The 26,147-nt window shown below is 39.4% G+C and overlaps 1 protein-coding gene across 1 annotated transcript in view; it reads right to left on the bottom strand.

Annotated features, from left to right (window-relative positions):
* NSMCE2 (NSE2 (MMS21) homolog, SMC5-SMC6 complex SUMO ligase) overlaps nucleotides 1-26,147 on the bottom strand; it is a 215,028-nt gene that overhangs the window by 149,969 nt on the left and 38,912 nt on the right. The gene's annotated exons all lie outside the window — the stretch shown is intronic.

Raw genomic sequence — 26,147 nt, 5'->3', positions numbered from 1 at the left:
AGACACAGGCAGAGGGAGAAGCAGGCTCCATGCAGGGAGCCTGATGTGGGACTTGATCCTGGGACCCCAGGATCACGCCCTCGGCCAAAGGCAGGCACTAAACCACTGAGCCGCCCAGGGTTCCCCTTAAATTCATTCTTAATTTCATCTTCTTAACCTCTGTCAGTACAAACTTTCCCTTCGAGAAGCTTTTTCCCCTAAAACCTCTACATTGGCTCTTTACTCCCAAATTGAACAATAAACAACCTCCTCTAATCCCTGCCCACCCTCCCCAGTTCTTTTCTCTTTGTTGTCTAGCTGCTTGGAAAAAATCATCTGTACCCACTGTTCCCACTTCCTCAACCTCAAACTGTAGCCACAGCCATCAGGCTGCTCCCCAGCCCCTGTGCACCTTACCCCCACATCACTGTAATTGCTCTTCCTTGGGCCTTCATATTTGGCCCCTTGATCACTGGCCTTTTCCTGATGCTGCTGCCACCCAAGCAAAATTCACCAAACTCTCCCTCGTGTCCCAACACGCCTTAACACAGAATCTATCACAGCCCCTGTAATACTCAACTGCATTTATTTGTACATGTTTCTTTTCCCTCATAAAATGCACTCTTTGAAAAATGATTTATCACTGTGTTTGCCAGCACCTGGCATGTAGTAGGTAATATTCAGTGTATGTGCTCTATAGATTTCAAGTGAATTCTCTTACATGCTCCAAATATACTTTCCTATTCAAACCCACAATTGATCGACTTCCTGTCATTAGTCAAGTATACAATTTCTGAGCTGGAGGACAACTTAGAGGTCTTCCAATCTTGATGTCTACCTTCCTCAGTTTCATAAATAAAATTATATAGAAAGAATTAAATGACTTGTTTACTATAATCCAGTTGGTTGAAGGCAATGTTAAGACTGCAATATAGATACAGAAAATTCTTCATTTGGTTCCAGTCAATGGAATGTATTTCTATCTCTCTGAATCTGAGTATCAATGCATGTGAAGTCAAAAGATGACCTGCAATTTATGTTTCAATAATATTTTGTCATGGAAAGAAGAATTATATAATCTTTTGTTTAACAGCTATAGAGTTTTAATAAGCTAAATCAAAAACGAAAACTAAGCACAAAACCAAAATGCCTACATGTGTATTTATAGTACTGAGTGTAGAAACTATCTTCTCACTGTATGGTTGATATTCAACCAGTGGTGGATCCATCATCAAAGAGAGTTGTGAAAAATATGGAGAGGCTTTAATGATACATCTTATATGTAATTAAAAATTATAAATAAGTCTTGTAAGGTTAAAGAACCAATAAAGCTCAGTTTGGAAAAGAGAAGGTAGAGAGGTAATTTAGTAATAATGCCTCATGTCTCAAGAATAAGAGCTGTTACACATGGTGACTAGCTATCCTCACCTCTACCATGGATAGAACAAGATGAAACAAGTTCAAGATTGTAGCATGAAGTTCAGAGTAGATACAGCAAATAAATGACAAGATCTCACAAAAGAATTATAGCCTCTCATTCTGGATTTATAAAATAAAATTGACTCAGATCCACCTGAGATGTTAATGGTGATATTACAGGCAGGTATAAAGGTGAACCTTTTCAAGGTTCTTAATGGGGCTGAAATTATTATTTAATATGAAGCAATCAGAGCAGACCTGAGTAGATGATCAGTAAACATAAAAGTTCTTTTCCAATAAAGTCTCTAACCCACTCAGACATACTTCATTTCCCCAGCTTCATTACCACCACTGCTGAGGAGCTGGCTGGAACGTGGGGTAGAAGACATGGAGAAAGGACAGGTATTTTGAGGCTGACAACATGGCAACCTGAAATAGGACTAGGAAAACCTGAATAAACCAAATTTAGTTATTCAGAGACAATCTTTTCCCCCAAGGACAGATCCTCAAAAGAACTGTGCAAAGCACATGAATTCACTGCAGCACGAATCTTCTCTAGAAATGTGATGCTGCAGGTAGTACAACTATGCATGACACAGAGAACTTACTGTACTCTAGCTATTAAAATGAGAGCCTGGAAAATATTAAACTCCTTATCTGTTTAAATCAATGCAATAAATGGGGCTTGATGATATTTTTAATGGAATCTTGCTCTGTTTGTATCTTCAAGAGAAATAAGATCTATAATCCCAAAATGAGAAGAAAAAAACATTCTTTGGGTAGCTGATCGTGAATGCTATCTAGTCTGAAAAAGGTAAGGATGGCCCTCTTTCCCCAGGACAAATTTAAAATGCTCCCAAGAAATCTGAGATCAGAGAAGAGATTTTATTGGATCCTCAGTCCATCCCTTTCTCAAGGATAAAGTTCCTATATACAGGACTTAAAACCTAAGCAAATTAAAAGACACAGGGTGTATCAGTTTGCTAAAAGGCTATCACAACAATGAACCAGAGGTAGTTTAAGCAACAGAAAATATTTTTTGTACAGATCTGGAGGTTGGAAGTCTTTGGCCATCTTCTCCTTATGTCATCACATGGTCTTCCTTCTAGGTGTCTGCGTCCAAATTGCCTTTTCTTATAAGAACAGCAGTCCTAACAGATCAAGACCCATCTCAATGACTTAATTTTAACTTAATTAGCTCTTTAAAAACCCTATCTCCAAAACCATCATATTCTAAGGTACTGGGGATCAAGACTTCAACATATGCATTTTGGGAGAACACAATTCAGCACATACACATTAATAAATTTATGAAATAGGACTTTAAAGAAGATTTATTTATTTATTTGAGAGAGAAGGGGAGTGCACACATGGGGGCAGGGAGCCCAACCTGGGGGGGGGGGGGTTCAGTCTCACAATGCCAAAATCATGACCTGAGTCGAAATTAAGAGTTGGATGCTTAATCAACTGAGCCACCCAGATGCTCCTGAAATGAGATTTTTAAAAAACAGCTCACAGATTATTCATCTTTACACAACTATAATTTAAAAATGACAGAAACTTCTGAGAGGTAAACTTAGCAGACAGCACACTCACATAATGAGAATTTGACACTGGCCTCAGGAGAGAAAAGGTAAGGTTTTTATGCACCATCCATTTACCCCATCCAGTATTCAGTGAGTACCTTCCATGTGCTGAGCACTGTAGCTACACAGGAGAGATACCAGAAAAGTCAATCAGGAGCAGATGGCCAATAGCTTTGAAAGTGAGCCCTGATCTTATAGGTGGCAGGAAAGACATTAAAAGATTTTAGAAGTAAGAATACCATGAGAAATTAAAAAAAAAAAATTGCTGAGTTAAAGTATCTAAGATGCACTTCAGGCAGGAAGGGAGAAAGAAGTAATAGCAGAGGTGCTGGTAACCTGACCAAATTGTAATGCCATTTTTAAAAAAGATTTTATTTATTTATTTGACAGATGGAGAGGGGGGGAGGGAGAGCGCGAGCGTGCACAAGCATGGGGAGTGGCAGAGGGAGAAGGAGAAGTAGGTTCTTGTCTGAGCAGGGAGCCCAACTCAGGACTCAAACCCGGAATCCCAGGACCACCACCTGAGCCCAAGGCAGACAATTAACTGACTCAGCTATCCAGGCACCCGGTAAGGCCATTTTTAAAACAGAATGGTCAAGTCTTTTTGTTGAGAGGAGGACAAAGGATTGTTGATGACTCCAGAATATTTAATAGTTAATATGAGCAACCAAGTAAATTACACTCTCTTGAGAAAAGAAGGGTGCAATCCTGAATGTCTGTCTGAGTGGAGAGATCTAGTACACAGCAGGAAAGACATTCAAAATGAGAAGATGGGAAAAGAAAGAAAAGAGATGCAAAATGAACTCTAAAAGAATCAAAGAAGAAAACCAAGGGTGAGGAATGCCACAGAAGAAAGATAAAGAGAAAATTTCCATAATAGAGGTGCTTGTCCTTTGGGAAAATGATCCAAGAGAACTCTAAAAGGAGACTGATTTCATGACTAGGTACTGTCATGACTAGGTACACGGCAGTGGAACTAGTTACCTGTCTCAACCCACCGGCTTCTGAAGCTTCTCTCAGGGACGGACTATTTGCCTAGCATCTAGTGTACTTCCTGTTGTACAGCAGGTGCTCAAAAGATGCTGAGGAACAAGTGAACTTATGGGGCTGCCAGATTATACCATATTGGGATGAGAGAAGAGACTACAGCAGTTTTGTGTTAACAGATGATTAAAGTTTGGCAGCAAAGGAAGAGAGAGATGGGAGCAGATCATGGGAAAGAGACTCATTTGCACAGAGGATAAGAAGAGCTTGAAATCAAGGTGACATTATGGAAGAAAAAGAACACGGACCCTGCAATCAGATAGATCTGGAACCACCCTATGTATGGACCTTGGGACAATCCTTCCAGGTCCTGGATTTCTCTTATCTCTTTTTATTTATTTATTTTTTAAAGATTTTATTTATTTGAAGATAGGAAAAAGAGAGAGCACGAGAAGGGGAGGTCAGAGGAAGGAGACTCCCTGCTGAGCACGGAGCCTGATGCAAGGCTAGACCCTGATACTGTGGGATCATGATCTGAGCCAAAGGCAGACACTTAATTGACTGAGCCACCCAGGCAGCCCTCTCTTACCTCTTAATTAGGAATCAGAAACACCCACTTCAGGGCTGTGAAGACTTAATTAAATCATGTTTGTATTTCACTCTGGCATATAGTGGGTGTTAAAATTCTTTATTTGTTTCCTTTTACCTTTAGCATACAACCTTGACCATGGTTGTGGACTAAGAAGAAGGAGCCAGTGGGGAAACATAAATCAAAAATGCTAAGAGAAAGGGAGTGACAGATTTCATTAAAGAAAATCATTCAAGTACTAGGGCAAAAGCTAGAGAGGAAGGAAGACAGCTGGGAAAGCACAACAGTTTTTACCAGGTGTCATGAATGCCTACAGGGCTGGACAAAGATCTGAGGAAACCCCAGTAAGAGGACAACAGGAAGTGGTGAAGACCATGGTAAAGTAGACAGTACAAGCCCCAGGTGAGAGGAAGCTGCTACACAGCTCCAGATGACTGTGGCCACGTAAAGAGAAAGTCCAAGTTTTAAAGAAAAATTAGAAATCTAGATTTTTTGTGACATGTTTTCTAGTTTTTAAAACAATGCATAGTCCAAACAATATATCAGCCTAAAAGTCCATGAGTTTGAAACTTCTATTCACTGCAAAGGAGGTAGTTTAAGACATAAAAATAAAAGTACTTCTGTGATCCACAATATTTGGGGGTCCAGTGAAACTCCCAGATTTCTACTTGAGGGATAAAAATATGGTCCTTTCAAGCAGGACAGAGAATAATGGAAAAAAATAACAAAAACGAGAGGGGAAAGTAAAGGATTCCATTTTGATGTGCTAACCCAAAGTATTTATGATGAAAAATTTAGGCTCTACCCTTGAGATTAAAAATGAGGCTCTACTCCTCACTGAATGAGCTCAGAAAAGTTCCTAAATGCATCTAACCTTAGTTTCCTCACTTCTTAACAGAAAATGCTAATGGTATCTCCCAGTTTTGCTGAGAAAGGGATGGAATGAAGCAACAAGGCATGAGCTGTAGACCGCAGAGAATATTCAACAATGAGTAGCTGAGGTTGTTGCTGTCATCACACACTTATCTTTAGGGTGCCTGGATATATAGGTCTGCAGCTCAGCAGCCTGGCTGGAAAACATCCACACTGAGGAATCACTGAGTAGATTTTAGTAGAAACCATGGAAATGAATGGGATTACCAAGAAGACTAAATAGAAACCAAAAAGGACCAATGGAGTATACCATATTTATGGGGCAGCTAGAGAAGTCTAAAAAGAAAAAGGACAAGCGTTAAGAAGACAAACAAAAGAAAATACCCCAAAAGTCCAGGAAGGAATTTCAAGATCTGTCAGATGCTACAAAGAAGTCAAGCTACATAAGGATTGAGAAGTGTGCTCTGGACTTGAGGACTGGGTCACTGGGGACTTTAGCAAAAGCAGAGAGACTCTAAAATATCCAGACCTTTGTTCAATTCATTGTTTCAAAAAGATGGAACAATAATAGGGAAAACACACACAAATACCCCAACATTCCATAGGCTCTCCAAGTGCTCCGTTTTAGCTCAAAATCATTCGTGAATGTGGAATTCCACTGAGTTGGGGCCCAGAGCTCCTGTGCCTGCAATATTTCTTTGTGTCAGCAAGGAGAAGGCAATCAGTGAGCTGTCAACAACTAACTTAGGCCTCTGGTGGCTCTTTCTCTACAAAGAAATGGATTTGTTTTAGGGAAAGGGACTTTGGTTGAAACAAAAGGCAGAATTTGGTCCTTACCCGTGTCATTTTCAACATATTATACCTCATTTCTTTCAAATAGTGTTGTATACATATGCAATTACTCAAGGTATGTCATTTTATTGCCCTAGGGCAAAGTCAAGGTCTTCTCCTCCTCCAATAATCATTATTGCCGTATAGCTATCATTTCACTAGGAGGGGAGATCACAGGAGCTAAGGATATTAATGGGCTGAGTCATTCACACACTTTGAATCATGTGAGAATCTAGTATAAAATTAGTCATTCCTAAAAAAAATTAGTCATTCTTGTATCTAAACCAAGACTCAGATGGATTTATTCTCTAAAACAACCACTGTTATATGTTTGGCTCCCAAAATAATACATACCTAATGATTTACATTTTGGAAATCACACAACCCTAGAAGTTTATTATGGGCACACAGCAGTGATAAGCAATTTTACTACGTGTTCTGCTCAGTACACTAAGTACTCCAAGCTCTTAATTCACGTTCAGCTTGATCTAAACTACAGGACCTGCTTTCATGCTGGGAATCCAGAGGGGATTGCCTCGATTGATCCTAGAACATTCATTTAACAAATATTTACTAAGTCCCAACTGAGTACCAGGCATTACGCTAAGCACTGAGACATTTATGGAAGCTGGCCCACATTTATGACACACCACCAACCTAACTGGTCATGCACAAGGTAAGTTTATATAGGCCAACACTGTCTCCACCTTTATATACAAAAAAAGCTTGGTAACATTTTTATTGAAAGGTATGTCCAGGCCAAGAATCATTATGCTTTCACTGGGCAAAATCTAATTGCATGTACATATGGAGACAAACTATATTTTCTGCAGAGTTCACTATACTGTCTTTGGCCTGTATCACACACACTGATGATGACCGGCATGGATTATAGCCTTCAGCTCATGCCAGTTTCTGTTGTCAATTGCACAATCCACAGTGAACTCTGTTGGACCCAATTATTTGTAGTTGAGTGAGTTTCCTAGTGCCATTATTTAGTTTGACTTCTGACAAAACACTTAAGAGAGAATACTTCCTTGTTGAGCATTATGACACATCAAATGGACTTCACAGTTTGCCAAGGTGTTGCAATATACCATTATTGAGCAGCTGCCTACCAGACATGGAAACACCTCTCCTTCTTCAAGGCTTTCAGAAACATTTTGAAAATAAACATGTGTGAGAGTACTATTGGTCTAGTTCTAATGGACCAGTCCTGCTAGAATAGTTGTTTAACAGATGGCAGCTGAATGAGGCAACTTGCCATGTATGTGCATCTGTTAGTAAACATTTATGCTGTTGAAAATTTCTCCAATAAATTTCTCATGGCACCATTCCCACTAAAAGATTATGACCAACAGGAATCACTTATTTATTTATACAGAATACAGCATTAGATTACTGTATGGGGGATGCTGGGGAACCAACCTACTGATTTTGCCTCGTTTTTTTTTTTTTTTTTTTTTTTTTTGCTTTGTTTTGGCAGAATTCATGGAAACATGTATTACTTCTTATTCATCCATTCAATAAATATTTACTGAATGCCTATCACACACAGGCACTGAGCTGGCATTGGAGATGTGACAGTGAACAGACTAACCTGAACTCTTGCTGTTCTCATGGGGTTTGAGGTCTAGTGGAGGAAACCAGCATTATCCAAACTGTCAAATACACTATCACCAACTGTGATAAGTAAGCCCTGTGAAGGAAATGTATCTGATGCTAATCACACTGAGTCAATGACCAATGGTTTGAACTCACTCGAATCCTCTTTCAACTTAATTTTGCTTTGTTTGTGCCTCCAAGTAACAGCTCGGAAGGAACTTATATTCCATTTTATGAAGACATACTTGATTGCACACATGTACCCTCAATCTTTAGCAGTCTTTTGTTAGTTCTTATATGAAAAGACACTTATTCTGAATTTGAAATTGCTGTTCCTGTCTGCCATGCCTCTGTCATCCACAGAATTACTAAATGCCTATTTATCTTTATGGTACTTAACTCAAGATTTTTGCAGTGAAAAAAGTACAGCAATGGGTTGATGCTAATGGGATTTCTGATCTTACCAAGTACTCCATATCCAGAAAGATGATCTTCCAGAATGCTAAATCCTTTACTGGAAATTCAGTGTCAGTGCTATATGGGAGACAACACCTCATGAAGGTAGAGGAATGTCACATAGGATGCCTGTAACCAGTGAATAATATAGGACATTCTTTCTCTGGTAGCCAGAACACATGGGCCAGGAAGCAAGGGACAAGTACACATTTCTCCTCCCTGTCATCAGACCTAATGACCAACTTGCATTTTTCTCCCCACGGCTGCAACTCTAGTTCTGCTGGTTTAACAGTCTTCAGTACCCAAGAGAAGAATGATTTCACCAAGGAACTCAACAAAGCCTCCACTGATCTGGAAGCTTAAACTGCAACCTAGCAATTTTGAGCTCCTCGTGACACCAAAAAGACAGACAAAAAATGAGGTTACAGAACTGACTAGAGCAATGAATCGTGATTGTCAAGGGTAACAAGGACAGCTGCTCCGGAGTGAGAAAAGGGAGGTGTGCATCAAGAACCTGAAAGACCTCCTGATTTTGCCACTTCTAATGGTAAAGGATAATGGAAGTCAGAAATAACTCCCTACAGGCAGGACCATCAAGAACACAGATACTCCAGGAATGAAAGTCAAGGTGTTCCAGTCAGATAAAAATCTACAATCATCTGAGAATTGGCTGAGGACAAAGAGAACATGGAACAGGTTGTGGAGAAAAACAGTTAAAAATTCCACCTACGGGTTCAGGACCAATGGCAAAAGCTAAGACCGAAGTATCCACACATTTCTTCTTTAATTTGACATATACATGCTTATGGTTTTAACTAATTTCTCCCTTTCCTCTTCTTATATTTTATAAAAAGTTGAAGTACTATAACAGAACAGGAACAACAAAAAAAATAAGCATGACCTAAATATCCTTGTCTTGGAAACGGTAACTAATAAGATGTTTGATAGTTCCACCTTTTGGGGAAAGAGAGATCTGCAATATGTTAGTAGGGCACATTTTGTTACTGTTCCCACTGTTTGCAAATTTAAGTTTGGTAGAAAAGTGTACTCAGAGATTGAGCAGCCAAACTCACTGGTCTAGAACCTTTTGAACACTTTTCCTATGTTTGGGGAATCTCCCACCTTATGAAAGATTCCTCACAGGGGGAGGAAATAGAAATTTGTTTTCTCAGCCTCCTTTGCAGGAAGAACACAGATGTCATGTTGGCCCTTGCCCTGTGGAACTTCAATTCTTGAGAATGACATGAAGGAGGTGCAGTGTAGAAGGTGCCAACAGAGCCTCGGGAACCAGATTACCTAGAGATTTGACCTTCAAGTCTCAGCTCTGTCTCCCAATAGCTGTGTGATCTTGGGCAAGTCACTCAGAAACTCAATTTCCTCATCTACACTCTACCCAAGCCAGAGGATGTCATGAATATTGGGTTAATTATTATATTTAAAGAATTTGGAGCTTTGAAATTCAAATACAGCAGCCACTAGCCACAGGTGTTTGTTTAAAGATTTACTTATTGAAGATGAGGGAGGAAAGGAAAGAGAGAGCGAGAATCCTCCAACAGACGTCCCGCTAAGCATGGGGCTTGAGGGCTCTATCATAGATCCTGAGGATCATGACCTGACCCACAATCAAGAGTCAGACACTTAACCAACCAAGCCACCCAGGCACCCCCACATGTGGTTATTTAAATCTAAATTAAAATTAAATAAAATTTAAAATTTAGTTCCTCAGTCACACTGTAACATTTCAAATGCCAGTAGCGAGTGGCTACTTTTCTGGACAGTGCAGTAGAACATTTCTACATTCTGTTCAAAGTTCTAACAGAAAGTGATAATTTACAGAATACTTCCTAGCACTCAGGAAGCACTCAAATTATACTGCTACTGTCACTATTACCAGTATTGTTACCCTCATGCTGTCATTGTTATTACTTTACATTACATCCCCAGAACTTATTTATCTATTATCTTAAAGTTGGTACTTCTGACCACCTTCAGTTAATCCCCCCTACCCTCCACCATGCTATCATTATTATTATAAAGGCAAGTTTAATCTTCAGCTCAATTTAAAATCTGGGGGAAGAGATGGACAAGTGAAAAGCAACTAAATGTCACTAGGTAAGAATCAGTAGCAGTGTCAAGAGCAGCAACTGCTCTTCCTTTACAGTTTACTTTGGGCAAGGTACTGAGCTAAGCACCTCACATGACTTATTTTAGTTAATCCCCCTCCAAACAAACAACCTGAAAGGTAAGAACTAACACATCCCTACATTACAGATTAGGAAACTGAGGCTAAGGAGTGGTCTAACTCGGAGTAGTCAAAGAGCTCGCCAGTGTCAGGGGTGGGACTCACTGTACTGGCAGGTCTGTTAAACGTCTAAGTTCATGACTTAACTACTACTGTAGACTTCACAAAATACTTACCGAGTGCCCACAAAGGGCTGTGCACTGCTCTAGATGCTGGGATACAGTAGTAAAGAGATCAAGTCCCTGACCTCATGGAGTTTACATTCTAGTTGGGAAAATCAGTAACAAAATAAGATAAATAACTAGATGATAATGAGTGCTACGTATGGAAAACAATTAAACAAGGTGGAGTAGGTGAGCTCATTTGTGATGGTCAGAGGCGGCTTCACTGGGAAAATGACATTTGAAAATAGACTGAAGCAAAGTAAAAGCAGATGAGGTGAGAAGTAATGATGGAGGGAGAGCAGACGAGGTCAAAGAGGCCAGGGTGTGGCCTAAATAACCTTTATTCTAAGAGAGGTGGGGAAGTTTGGGCAGGAGTGAGAAGATCTGATTTTCTGTTTAAAGGATCACTCAGGCTATTATGATGAGAACAGAGTTTAGGGAGGAAGAACGGGAAGCAGGAGACCAAATAGAAGCAGGCCACTGCAATAATTTACACAAGGCTCATGGTGGTGTGGATTAGGCTGAGAGCAGCAGATGAACAAAATGATTAAATGTGTGATGTTAGGAGGGCACATGAGAGTAATGCACTTGGCTGACAGGGATTGGGCCATGTCAGGGAGAGCTGTTGTAAAGGAGCTATGCTAAATTCGTCAAGGGTAGGAAGGGGCTAGCTATGTCAAAGTGAGAGAAGAGCACCTCCAGTACAAAGAATACTGTGTACTGAGGCCAGAGACACAGGAACATTCCAAAAACTACATAAAAGAATGGTAAAAGGTGAGACAAAAGAGTTGGTAACACCAAGTACCTATCTCTTCCGCCGGCTGTCTATAAACTCCCCTTTCTATAAAACTCAGTGGTGGGTGGTGATACCGGGGTGCTCTGGTGGCAAAGGGGCACCCTGCTTTAGAATCTAAACAATGTAAGAAGTATTCCTTGCTCTAGTGTTTGTGTGAGGGGAGACAGCCTACAGAGTAAATATGTACTCTGGTGTAAGCGGGGGGTACATGCCAGGTAAAGATGTTTGAATTTAATTCTGAGAGTAATAAGGAATAATAAGTGAAGCAAATAAAGTTGCATAAAGAGCAGGCAAAATAATGAAAATTTATAATTTAGAAACATCACTTGGGCTACACAACAGAAAACAATGGAAGGGAGCAAAACACTACAGCAAACGCGCCATGGGAGACTTAGGGCATGAGATGGGGATAAGGCCATCAAACTACTTGAGAGCTTGCTGGTCAAGCCTGGAGATGGAGCACATGCTGCGAGGAGCTCAGTGGAGGAAGGATGACCACCAGCTTTCCGGTGTGGGAAGCTAAGGGGATGGTATCTCCAGCTACCAAGTTCTAGCACCCCAGAAGGAAATCACCAGGAAATGTCCTCCCTGATGCCTGCTGAATTTAAAGAGTATGTATGCACTGAGTGGGGGTCTCAGTATGGCTCTGGGATGAGAGCCCAGGCTTGGAAATAAGGATTTGGGCCTCAGCCGAATGAAGACAGCGATGCAAGCTAGAAACTAGAAGCTAGAAGCCATCTCCCAGGAAGAGAACAGGGTCGAAGAACGGGTAGGAATACAAAGATTTACTGGGTGGAGAGACATAAGTAGGGTTCACCAAGGGGACCATGGAGGAGTAGCCAGCAGCTAGAAGAAAAAACAGACATGTGTTGTCCTAAGGGGAGGTTGGGCAGGAGGGGGTTATCAACGGCAGAGAAACCAAGTAAGAAAACAACCCACCAACAGCCACTGGGCTTTTCGCAGGGTGTGTAACCTGGAGCAGGTCACCTGTCAGCCTTAGCTCCCTCACCTCCCCAGGGACATTACATTAGCTGCCGTACAGGTTGCTGTGAGGATATGAGGTGATGCCTATCAAGTGCTAGGCACTATTTTTATTGCCATGCAGGTCAGGTCGTGGTAACAGAGAGAGCGGAGCTGGGAAACATGAAGCAGTGGAACCGGTGACCATGAAGTCCCACATGCAGTTTGAAAAAAGAGCAAGCGGCAGAAGAGAATAAGTCTTTTCCCTTTTCTTCCACCCCCTCCTGAGGTTTGCCTCTTCCCTCCCTTCTAAAGGCAGCTGAGAATGCAGTCATTCCCATTGAGCCTGCCAAAGGGACCTGGCCGCTTTATTTTAGAGTTTACACAAAGATCCATGTTTTTGCAGCCTTCTATCAAAATTATCAGGTATTTGTAATCTGGAGGCTATGTTCTTAAGAAGGGCAGCATAAATTCATGAGCAGGATGCACAGAGATAAATAAATGCCCCATGGAGATTAAATCTATCAATTAGTGAGTTCAAAAATTCTTCTAACAGTTTTTGAAATGATAAGCCAGGTAATGTTTATCAAATGAAACATTCTAACTACATGATTAAGGAGACCTTTGACCACCAAATGGACTTTCAAGTTAGTTTCGACACAGAGTCACAGAGAAGTTTCCTAGGTGGCAAAAGCTTTCCTATCAAGGATTAAGGTACAACCCTTCCTTGCTCTCACCTCCTCAGAGACGTGGGGACAGCTACAACTGAAAAAAATATCTCCAACACTTGCATTTCTCTTGTAAGAAACATTGTGAAGAATTCACTGATTTTTCTTCCATATGATAACCATTTCCATCCTATTTTCTTTCATAGCCTCTTTGCTTTGAGATTGACTTTGTAATTCTTTCAATGCAACTCTCAACACACGAAGCCTATATTATATGCCCTTCCCTAACTGCTTATTCTGTGTTACATCCATCAAATTCAAAGTTCCTGGAAAAGCCCTAATTATCAAGGATCTCAATTTTCCTCACACACATTTGGATAAACTCCCCTTTTCTATAAACCTGAGCAGTAGGTGGTGATACCAGGGCGCTCTGGTGGTAAAGAGGCACCCTGCTTTAGAATCTAAACAATGAAAGAAGCATTCCTCGCTCTAGCGTTTGTGTGAGTGTGTGGAGGGGAGGCAGCAGGCGGAGGAGATACGTACATGTACTTGGTGTTAGCCTTCCTGAAGAAGGCACACTTGACAGGAGAACAGAGAATGCTAAGTTTCATGGAAGTGCTTTCTTTCTGAGCATTCAGAACCAGGGAGACCAGCCTTTAACAGCTGGAACCACTGGAGAGTGAGTCATGCTCCACATCTTCTCTGGGTTCTTCCGGTCACATCCTCCATGAGCTAGAGAGGATCTTAATAACTGAGAGAACAAATTCACCATTTCTGTTATCACCTAAAAGAAAGGCAAATGCCAGTTGTTTTTTTCCTTCTGTTCTTGCTAAGTATACATCAGAAAACCTATTTAATATGGCTGTAGGAACTAAAAAGTAGGCAAAATATCTATTCCAGAAATACTGCTTTTCTCCACTAAAGCCATAACCTCTAACATCCTTAATTACCACAAATATTCTGGTAAATAGGACGTCTGACTTCAAATCCCTTGTCTTTGTACCGTATCACATATCTACAGCATGGAATGAGGTCTATCCATGGATAGGAAGCTGGATCTTTCTCTGAGTTATCACATCTCACCCAACACAATAAAGACTATGGAATTACTAATACTCCAGTAGTGCATTAATGCTCCTTATCCTTACCTGTTCCATTCACTCCGGTCTAGCAGCCTATCAAATTCTCTGAGGCTGCCTTCTCCTTAATTAATATGGCCTCTTAATATTTGAAATTACCTCCCAGTACTAAAGCTATCAAATTGCTTTTGCCTTCCAATTCATCTCCTATGAGGGAAGTCTCCTGACTAAACGAAAATGAATTCTATCCATCACAAACCTAATAAAAAAAAGCCACTATACTCAGGAAAATTAAAATAACCAAGACAAAAAAAGTCAGATCTTTCACAGTCTATATAATACTTTTTTAGAATAGTTTACAATAATCTGATTCTCAATGTTCAGAGATTAACTAACTTCCTTGAAACAAACACCTAATAGGGGACAGAACTGAGGCTAGGGGGTAGCCACCAAGTCTGAAAACACAGATAATACTATTTCCTAATGCAGGTAATATTATATAATTAAGCTATGTATTGTGTGTTCACCTAAATTCCCAGACTTGGTGGCCAGTTTGTAAAATCCAGATCTTCTAGCCATAACTTATTTTCATTGATTCTCGTGTTTTGTCCTCAAAGTGCTAAAGAAGGGAGCAGTCAATGGAAAAAAATACCTCCTTACATTGAGATGGTATTTAAACATTTCTAAAACAGCTTTCATACTGTTTCCCAATTTGATTTCACACAACCACTTTGTGCATGGAGGTTGAAAAAGCCAAGTAATATTTTCTGAATGCCTACTATGTGAAACCTCACTTCCTGCGAAGGCATGAAGCATTTTTCCTACATTATCTCATTTAATCCTTGTAATAGCCCAATGAGGTGTTACCCTCTTTTTACAGATACGGAAACTGAGGGTTTCATGACAAGTCACTAGTCTGGTGTCATACCGTCAGGCAGTGAGGAAGCAAGGATGAGGCTGGGTGTTCCGATTCTAACTGCAATGTCTTACCACTACCCAGTGACCATTTTTTGCATGGTCCATAAAATGCCTCACACTGACTGTGGAGACATATCTCCCTCAGTGCTTCTTAAAAAAAAAAAATTAATCATGAACAAATCTATAGGCTAACCTGGCAAGAAGAAAAAAAAAAGTTACCTAGCCTGTGTTAACTAAACACAACAGAACACTAAGTGGCACAAGAACAAGCACTAGAGAAATGTCGGCTAGGTATACTTTTGTTATGGAAAGGACTGAAAGGACAAAGTATCTATAAAAATTGGAAAAAAAGATTTACTTCATTTTTATTTCAGATCCCTAAAATTCCTTCATACTCACACCACTGCCACTTCAAATTACAACACAGACAAAAAGTTTTAGAAGGGTCCATAATACTGGACCCTCTAAAAGCTCTTTTTTCTGATACAACAGTTCATATAACAATATTCTTTTCCTCAAGCAGTTCTTCATTACTAACAGAACTCCTCTCCCTTATGCACATCAAATCAATGTGAAGAGTCACTTCTTATTTTGACGAAATGTCCCAAACTTTTACCTTTGGGAACTTGGTAATAAGACAGGTGTAAGACCAGAAGCGTATTTTATAAAGGACGCTAGACAAAAGCATTCTTACTCCCAAAAGAAATCTACAACTCAAAGAAACTCAGGGAACTCCATCTGTCTTGAGGCCGGACAAGAGCCTTGAATTACAGATCAGAACACCAAGTTTCAGAGGCATCTGGCTGGCTTCATCAAAGAAACATGCAGCTCTTAATCTTGAGGTCCTGAGTTCAAGCCCCATGGGGTGTAGAGATTACGTAAATAAATAAAACTTAAACAAAAAGAAAAGCACCGAGGTTCAGAATAACTTCTTGAGAATAACCACATGACTTGAACATGTCCCTTAACCTCCCTGAGGCTCAGAGTCTATCACATCTACCTTCTTAGTTGGAAGGTTGTTGTGATTATTAAAGAGGTCAAGGAGCCCAGAGGGCTTCTCACCCCTCACTTGGGGCAAAGGAAATTCGTCCCAGACTATTAGTCAAAGGGCCAGGGGACTGACCAGGGGACATTTCCAAATCTGGTTTAAGCAAACCATCAATAGTCCTGGGCAAATATCAAATATTCAGGAAAGCCAAAAGAGAAATAAATTCATTATCGTCCAGACCTAGGCTAAATCTTTTAGAACATTTTAAACACAAAATGATACCATACTACAGATGGGCTTTGTTATAATTTTATGAATTTGGATCACAATTAACTATTTATGATTAAAACATTTTTGAAAATGTGCCTAGACTGGAACCCTAGCCACTGAACATTATTTATATAGGAGACGGTATTACATGATCCAATTCCGAAATCCAAACACTTGGACTCTATCTTCCTCTTCCAAGCTCTAAAAGCTAACAGGGACTCCCTTCCCTTCCCATCCTTTTTGGCAGAATCAGGAAGTATCCTTTGCTCTTTCATCCCCTGTGGCCATTTGGACATGAAAATGTCAAATGGGAGCTGTCAGGATGTAATAACTTACAGGACTACCTTTCACTGTTTTTGTGGAGAGAGGGAGTACATAACACATTCCTGTTTATAATTTATTTTATTCACCACTGTTCAGTGAGGTACGCAGGACAAATACTATTATCACTCTGACTTTAGAAATAAGGAAGCTGGAGTACAGAATTAGCCTGATTTTCCAAGGTCACTTCATGGCAGAATGAGGACTAAAAGCCAGATCTTTATTTCCCAGCCCAACGCTCTTATCAATCAAACACCAACTGCTCAGGAAAGGGGGAAAAGGAAGTAAAGGTGATTATGATTTATTTAGACTTGATTTTTAGACTAATTTTGTCTGGCTTTGTGAATTTTCATTAATTTCCTTCTTCATTGTTGCCTGATGAGTTAGTCACTAAAACGATCAGATCAGAAATTATAAATTGTTTTAAATTATTTCCTCATTGTTATATATAGATATTCAACTTTAAGTGTTTCATAATGAAGTGACTCAGGGACTGAGTGAGGCCCATCTACATGAGTCACTTGTTGAACTGTTACAAGAGATTTATGCAAAACTCTTGGGAAGTGGGCGGGGAGGGGAGACAGAAATAAACATTTACCAAAAAGATGACTAAATTAAGGACAAAAAGTGAATGTAAAACTTACACATTTTTCTTTCCAGTTTAAGCTGTGGTATGGGAAAATAAGCGTGAGAGAACAAGACATAAGTGACCCCTCACCATTAATATCAGCCACCATTCGGTGGCTTAGAAGAGCTCACTAATTTAAACTACCGTGTAGTGGGCGTTTCTATGGTAAGAGAAAGAAATTAAAAGTTAACAAGGACAGAATGCCAAGACCATGCCTTTATACGGCCCTCTTCCCTCTCCAGTGCTTTCACAGGCGGTATCTCAGTGTATAATCGAGAAAATACTGAGATAGGAAGGGACACATACTACTGGCTATTATTGTGGCAAGCCTGTTGAAGGTCACACAGCTATTGAGTAGGTAAGTGCTGAAGAAACTTCAATAATTCAATTAACATCAAACAATTTACCATTGTAATGGGATTGCACACATTTTACACTACAAAGGCAAAACACCTGAATTCCCTACTTCGGCAGAGCAATTCCATTAGCATTCTAGAAAATGTGGTAGCCTATAGTCATCTATATTATTTATAGGTGCTTTAAGTCATATCTTAAGAATTTCTTCTAAGAAAACCTTGAGCATTCGATGTTTCTGCTGGGGCTTTTTAAAACACGGTGTTAGCCACTTTACACATCAACTTTAATTTCTGATTTTACAAGAAGGATGCTCTAAGCATACCCAGGATGTAGCCAATTTAAAGTTCCTAACTTATGTGATGTTTTTGGCTTCTGCTACCTGTTGGGGGCTAACATAAACCTCAGGGTGGCAGAGAGTACTGTGACGTGTAGAGAGGGTTTGTTCCTTGGTGCCACTACCATTCCAAGAACCACAGACAGCTGAGGCAACGAGAAGACAGCCACTGAAGCAAGTGAGACCCTGGCTGGCAGAAGGGAAGAAGGCAGAAAGCAAACTAGTCAGGGACATACAGAGAGTAATTGTGTGATGTCATCATATTACACTAGTTCTGGTTATTGTGTCCAATTTTAAGTAACGGTGATTCAGTCTTTCTAAATATCACTTTCTATTAGAAGATAGTTAAATGACTTCTTTAAGATGAAATAAAGCACAGGGGGTGCCTGGGTGGCTCAGTCAGTTAGGGAGCAGACTCTAGGTTTAGCCTCAGGTTGTGATCTCAAAGTCCTGGGACTGAGCTCTGTGAGTGGGTTCTGTGCTCTGGGAAGGATATCTCAGGATTCTCTCTCCCCCTGTCTCTCCGCCCACCCATACTCTCTCTCACTCCCTAAAATGAATCATCTTTTTTTTTTTTTAAAGATGAAATGCAGAATAATTAGAAACTGTTCATGACAATTGACTGCATTACTCTAGCCCATAAGAAATGAACACAAGGATTTTCACTGTTTTAAAGAATGCTGTATTATGTGACATAAATTTTCCTTAAAAAAAAAGAAAAGAAAAGCAGCCCAGAAAGAAATGAAATTCAAAAAGCTCCAGTGGTTAAAATATCAGGTTGGCCAGAACACAAAAGAATGAAAAATACAATGCCACTACTGCCAGAAGCTTAATGCTTTAAAAGAGAAACAGAATAAAAAGTTTTCTCTCAGTGACAGTTCACTGGGCATTGGTTCCACTTCAGGACAAAAGAGCTTTTCCGTACCAATACAATCGCAAATTTACATAGGGTTTGAAAAAATAAACCCATTTATTTATATTCTCTCCACTTATCCTCTTTCTATTCTCTCACTTGTCAACAACTTATGGGGATCACACGTTTGAAATATAGCCGACAACTTGCATATGACACATCAGAGCAATAAATCCAAAGCATTTTCCTCTCCTGCTATTTTTTCAAGTGGGTGCTACTAACAAAGTAAACACAAATTACTTAAGGATGGAAATGTAGCTCAAGGACTATTTCTCTGTGTGCGTGGATATATAATTATGCTATTTATTACACTATCTTGCTGATATCTTTAAGTAATTTTTGGTTACTGAATTCCCAAACTTTTTACTCAGTGGTCTCATTCTTAAGTTCTAGTAGGAACCCCCCTCAGGTCACCACTAACTAACTTTTGTCAAAGGGTTCAATCTCTTTCTCGTTGCTACAGATATTGACTATACTTAATGGCCAGGGAACTTCAAATCCAGCTGGCCAATGCCATGCTGCTTGCTAGCATCCACATGGACCCCATCCCCCCAAGTCTACCCAACACTTCCTGGTCACACCATCATGAGGACTAAGCTCCCCTCAATATCCACTCTGTCCCCATCACCACAAGACCCCTTCTAAGGAGAGAGGCCTTGCCTTCAGCCTCTGAGGAAACATTATCTCTGGCCTTTCCCAGTGGTTTTCTACTGTCTCATCTCCTCTCTGAATTTTAACTCAAAATTCCCTGTTAGATGCCATTTAAATTTGATCAAAGAAAATGACTTCTCCTTTACAGAATGCTCTGGGAAATGTTAGAAATTAGTACCCCTATTCCAGGCGCTCTCCTGCTATCATTTTCCATCATTGCCAGAACTCTACAACCTCTACTACCACCCCCACTTTAAGAAGAAACCAAGGCTCAGGGCTAGAGTGGAGAAAAGCCAGAATTTAAGCAAAGGTCTTTATGCTCTTACTCTAAATTTCTTAAGTATGTTGGCCAATTTCACTGTAAATATTATTTTGTAGCTATTTTGTATATCCATGTCAAGAGGCTTTTGTATCTTCATTGGACCAAGCACACTGCTGGCGGGAACTGAAAAACTTAACTGCAAGATTAATAAACAACTGCTTTCAATGCCACACTTTGAAAATGCATTCATTTTACAGTAAGCTTTACTAACATTTGGTGATCCAGTCCCCCATTCAATCTAGTTCCCGGCCTCTCTTCAGCTGCCCACTAGCACCACTGCTGGGTAATTGGGGAAGACCTAAATCCCAGCTCTATTTTTCATACTTAACAATTATGGAGAAAAGTTTGATATGAAAGGAGCTAAAGTGACTATCTAAAATAAGGGTTTGACACTATATATATGGGCCACGCTTAATGTCTGAAATTAACAGGAGCTGGCTATATTAAAGAACACCCACATCATTTAAATAACACAAGTAATGAGCTGCCATGACTGCCAGGGGCCACTGAGGCCCAAGCGTTCAGTGTCTGGAGTGTTGTGGTGAGCCAGGCCTTTCAGTGTCTGTATGCTTTTGCTGCCCACATTGCCACTGGGTCCCTCATGCCTATTCTGTACCCTCCTCTCTTCCTTTCCTTGAGAACATTTCCTTCCCTCCTCAATCTTGAATCAACACTCCACATAGGGGTCTTGTTTACTTCAGACTCTGACAGACAAGCAATCACTGCATATTTTCAAAAACTTTTCCTTCCTCTTTTCCACCATTGGAATAATGCATAGTTTTTTCAGAGGCCTGGGCCTCTCCTGATCTACAGAAAAACACCTCCTAGGCCCATTTCTGAACTTCAGACAGGGAGTCTGATGTACTCCCAAGTTCTGTGGATGCCACAGAAACTACCACAAACAGCTGGGCCTATCTCAGCCTCTTCTGTAACATCGAATGTGGAGAATTTAGAAGTAGTTCCCAAAGCGGGTTTGGTGCAATGTCAGTCCTTCCCTCAAAGAGATTTTCTAGTTAAAGAAGTTTAAGAAATTACTAAATGTACTTCCTTTGGAAAATCACAGTGCATAAAAGCATATTAAAGGCTTTGGAGTCTTTAAGGAAATTCTTTTAATCAAGCATTCCCCAAACTTATTTGACCACAAAATCCTTTTTTCCTATTATACTTATTCACATCCTGATTAATCAGTATTAAGGAGGAAACTTTTGAAAATGCTGCACTAGAGACACATTAAGTCTCAGGAGAGTGTAAACATTTTATAATTCTGATTAAAATCCAACATTTAATACCTACAAAACACTAAGATGGATTTCTATAAACCACCCATGAAAACTGGTCTCATAACACAGAGCAGAATGTTCACCTATGAGCAGCTATATTACTTGGTGACCTAGAAGATTTACATCTGGGTTCTTCCCTACAGAAGCAACTCAGTTAGTGAAATACTATATCCACACCTGACTACTCTGTGTATTAGACAAAATGCTTACCAAACACAACCTTAATTTGGGAATAACTGCACAGGGAGTTCTAAAAGCACTACATAGAAATTAATTGCCAGTAACCCCAGAAACAGACACATTCTAGGTCAAGTGGCTGAAGAGTGAATACCTAGTCAACTTTTTTTTTTTTTTTAACTGCTTAATTCCCACACCTGGACAACATTCCTATAGACAAAAAGGTTCATATGAAGCATTAAGGAACCTTTGACAAGAAAGGTGGTAAAAGACCATGTACCATCTTGTTATGTCAAGTGTGGAGGACGGGGAGTAGAGAAGTGGGTCTTTTCCAGTACTTTCCTAAATGGCTCCAAGAGATTTTCACTATTTCCACAATCATCTCTCACCTCTTGCTATTGTGCTGACAACACTAATTTCTCTCAAGCTCAGGAATCTTCTGTCACCAAAGTTTTTAACCCCCAAACTAACTTCCCTTTTTCCCCCTTTTGTCAATGACTCACCATGTGGAATACCTGTTTACATTCAGTCTGTAGAGGATCATATCTAATAAATTACATCCTCTGGCCTGAAACTTCCTTCAAATACTATAAAACATTCACTTTCTAAAGGAGAAATGCTCCCCAAATCTGGTTACACTAAAATAGTAACTCCCAACTTGCAAGATACCTCATATGATTTCATGTTAAAGTAGTGGATGTTAAGATAACTTCATGATTTACAAAAGGCAAAGCTTGCCAACTGATGAAGGGTGAAGGGTGAGAAACCATAGGGAAGTGATATGTCAAAAACCATTCCAAACCATGCAGTTGCATAATGAGAAGGCTGAGGTAAGCTATACCTTTGACCCACCTTGTTCTTTTATTATACCTAAGATTGTGTTGGTTTCAACAGCTTACGTGGGGTACATTTCTACTCTTCTAACTCTTACCATGTTAGTTTGAAAGGGCAGATTAAATGTTCAGGTTAGCTTATCATGTAAAAACCACAGTACACAGGGCATATCCATGAAGAGATTTATAAGGAACAACACAAATAGACCAATCTGGCACTTAGTTGCTCCTGTTCGGTTAACAAAAAAAATTTCCCTCCCCAGGTAGGAATTGCTATAAAATAAATGACTTAGGAAAACAAAGACAAATACAATCGAATTTAAATACTTTAAAAATCGGGACACCTGGGTGGCTCAGAGGTTGAGTGCCTGCCTTTGGCCCAAGGCATGATCCTGGAGTCCCACGATTGAGTCCCGCATCGGGCTCCCCGTGTGGAGCCTGCTTTTCTCTCTGCCTATGTCTCTGCCTCTCTCTCTCTGTCTCTCATGAATCAATAAATAAAATCTTTAATAAATAAATACTTTAAAAATCTTACACAATCTATAAGATGCACGTAGCACAAAAGAAAGTAGTAGTAAAGTGAGGAAAATACAAATAATCTGATTTTCCAATAAATTAACACATGGAAGCAGCATCTACTAAAAGAACATTATACAGGTAAAATCTGACAAAGATTTAAAATTTGTTAAAGTGAAAGTATTTAATTAAGCATCATGACAAAAAAATTAGCACCAAAGTATAATGTGAATCTTATACCATAGTACTTCTGCTAACCTTTAGGACTGGACTGCTCATCAGAAAGCACACAGGATTTATATTTTATCCCCAACTGCTAATAATGTGAGGAACTAATCTGAGCCTATTAGGAACATTTATCATTCAGCTTCATGGTGCTGTTCCTTTTTCACCAAAATTAAGGTGATAACAAAGTTGCAAGGACCACCCCCATGATAGTGGTTAGACTTTTTATCATCTCTTATTTGGACAAGCACACCTGAAAATGGATTTGAAGATTTCTAGAACTAAACTGATACCTATCCTCTGGAATCTGAAGTCCTAAGATGGGACTACAGGTTTAATTTTAACCAATCACATAAACACTAAAACACACAAGTACAGAAACACACAGTATTACCACTGTCCATTCAATAACAATTCAAAGTTTCATTTTGAGAGCCATCTCCTGCTTGACTCATCAAATGGCTTGAGAAGCAGAACATCAGTAATAAAATGATTGTTAAGTCAATTCCTGCCATGACTTGCATTACTACTCACAGTTTCTGGCACATAGTAGGCACTTACTGTGAATGAATGAATCACTGACCAGCCTTACATATGTTACTCAACTACTCTGCATATTTTAAGCTTTCTATATATAAAAGCAGGCTTTCTCTGGCCTAGTTTTTCAAATCGTCTGAAACTCTAACAGTAACACAACCAATAAAAAGATGCTTTCATTTCATGTAGAAGTCAGAGAGACAGAGAAGTTACATATCATGATTCTCATGCTGAGGCTCATTTGACTTTCATCCTAGTTTGAACACCACTTCCTCAGGAAGGAGTGCCCCAACCAGCAGCCCCCCCCCAGCAGTATTATGCCCCCCAAATTATTAACTCTCCTTGAATGCTTGATTTTCCCTTTGTTGTACACACCACAAGTCATTGAATAAGACCTGTATTGCTCTTTGTTAAATGCTCGTCTCTTTCTCTAGACTCCAGACATCCTGAAAGTGGTGGTCATGTAGGCTTTGGTGACTGACCTATGTCTTACACCTAGAAGTACTGGCACCCAGGTTATTTAGTAAATATTTACTCAATGACTGTATGAAAACAAAGAAGCCCCTTTTTGAGAACAATGGTGCCCCTTCAATATACTCAAATAATAAAAGCTTAGAAATCAGGGGAAAAAACATTAGGTCATCAAGCATAATGTTCAGAACATCACTGTTCTCAGTATGAAACTAAGAAGTTTTGCCCTGGTAGTGGTAGTCACAGTGATAAAAGAGGTAACTGTATTGTTGTGTGTCTGTGTGCCATTTTATAGATTTCAAAGCACTTCCATCATGTGTGTGGTTCATAACTGTAAGTCTCCAAAGGGTTCATACACAACCCTCTGTGGTATGACACAAAATATTCTAAAGAGTTGTGACAGGTATACTACCCTGAAGGTTTTAATGTATCACTTACAGACTGCGAATTTTTTTTTTTTTTTAGGGATCACAGCATAATATCCCCTTTACAAACTAGCTGGGACAAAGTCTTAATTTTTTTTTTTAAGTTGCAGAGCCCTGAAAGAAATACCAATTCTAAATAAAATCTTCAGGCACTGTGGAATATAGTAGTTCTATTTTCTCAGAGGACAAAGAGAGGCAATCTGAGAGCTTCTGCTGCATGCCAAAGGAACTTCCCAGAGATTGTTGGTAAATGGATCCACACCTCTAAGGTTCCAAAGTAAACTTCTAAAACCTTTTCAGAGGTGTATGACCTTCAGAATCCTGTGAAGGTGAGAGTAGAAGAGAGACATTTATTACACAGTCCTCACTAATGCTCTGTGATGATTAAAAACTTTTAACTTTCTATGACTATATGAAAATTCATAAAGAGACCACAAGATGGATCAGAATTTTGGCAAACATTATAGTAATGGAAGTACTACTTGCCTTTAAGAAAGATCTTGTTCCACCTTTTTAAGGAATATGTTTGGAAGTTGGAGTTTGCAAAAACCCAGTTATCTTATATATACACAATGTCCTATCCCTGCTATGTCCCTACATGGTTTCAGGTCTTAGAAACCTCATACAATTATGATTTGCTATTCTTGGTCTTGTATCAAGCTTATATAGAGGGCATAACTTTGCATCAGAAAGACAATAAACATGTTTTCTCCTCTTATGAAAGATCAGAATCACTAAATCCAAGTTGCCTCATAGTCTGTAGTGTAAGGTTAGGGCTAAAAAGTAGGGTAAAACTCAAAGTACAGTCTTTCCTATTTAGTAGGGTTGGGATAATGGGATGAGGTCTTAAGAAAGAAAAAAATGCTATTAACTACTGAATATGGGGGAGTGTTTATCTTTTTTTTCATAAGTGACTTGGTTTTTTGAAGGGGGAAGAGGTCCATTCTTTAGGTAAAAATACCTTAAACATCTGTGAATCCTAGAGTTTAATAGAGAAAAAATTCACATAAAGTTTTTTAACTTCCCAAATCTGTTTTCTTATCTCTAATGTACACTGTGCAATTATATCCGCACAACATCAAAGTTAAAGATAGAAAGGCCTATCAAATAACCTCCATAGAATGTAAGGGTCAAAGCATGATTAATCTATGTAAGAGGCCTAACTCTGATCTTGGTAGCAAACACACTTTATTCTATAAAGTCAGCCCTGTTCTTTTAAGTCAGTCGTCTCCAACCCTGAACACATATTTAGAATGAGTTTTTAAAAAAGACTGGTACCCTAATCCTGCTCCAGAAATGAAATCAGAATCTCATTAGAATAAGGACAGGCTGGTTCTGAAGGTCAGCAGGAGTTGAAAACCTCTGGTCTAAGTGCTTTCTGTTATCCACTTTCAAATGCCCCAACATGATGAGATCACTTTCACATTTTTCCTATGGAAGGAATATTCACAGTCCCAGGACTAACAGCCACAGTGGTAAGAAAATCAGACTTTTACAAGCTGAACAAGTCTACTACTTCTTGGATATAAGCAGACATTCTTAAGTCACAAATACTACACTTAATAAATACTAACCATTAAAAAGGGAAAAAAATTAAATTGTTTTTGAAAAACACAGAAGAACTTCATCTGTGAACATATAATTATGTAATGCTCATTTAAGTATGGCTTAATTAATAAGCCATTTTTAAAAATTTATCTTCCACTGAATAGTAGCCAATCTTATAAAAGACTTGATTTTTGGAACTTTC

The sequence above is a fragment of the Nyctereutes procyonoides genome, unplaced genomic scaffold (genome assembly GCF_905146905.1).
Source record: "Nyctereutes procyonoides isolate TBG_1078 unplaced genomic scaffold, NYPRO_anot_genome, whole genome shotgun sequence".
In the NCBI taxonomy this organism is placed as follows: Eukaryota; Metazoa; Chordata; class Mammalia; order Carnivora; family Canidae; genus Nyctereutes; species Nyctereutes procyonoides.
This window is presented reverse-complemented; position numbering and strand designations above follow the sequence as displayed.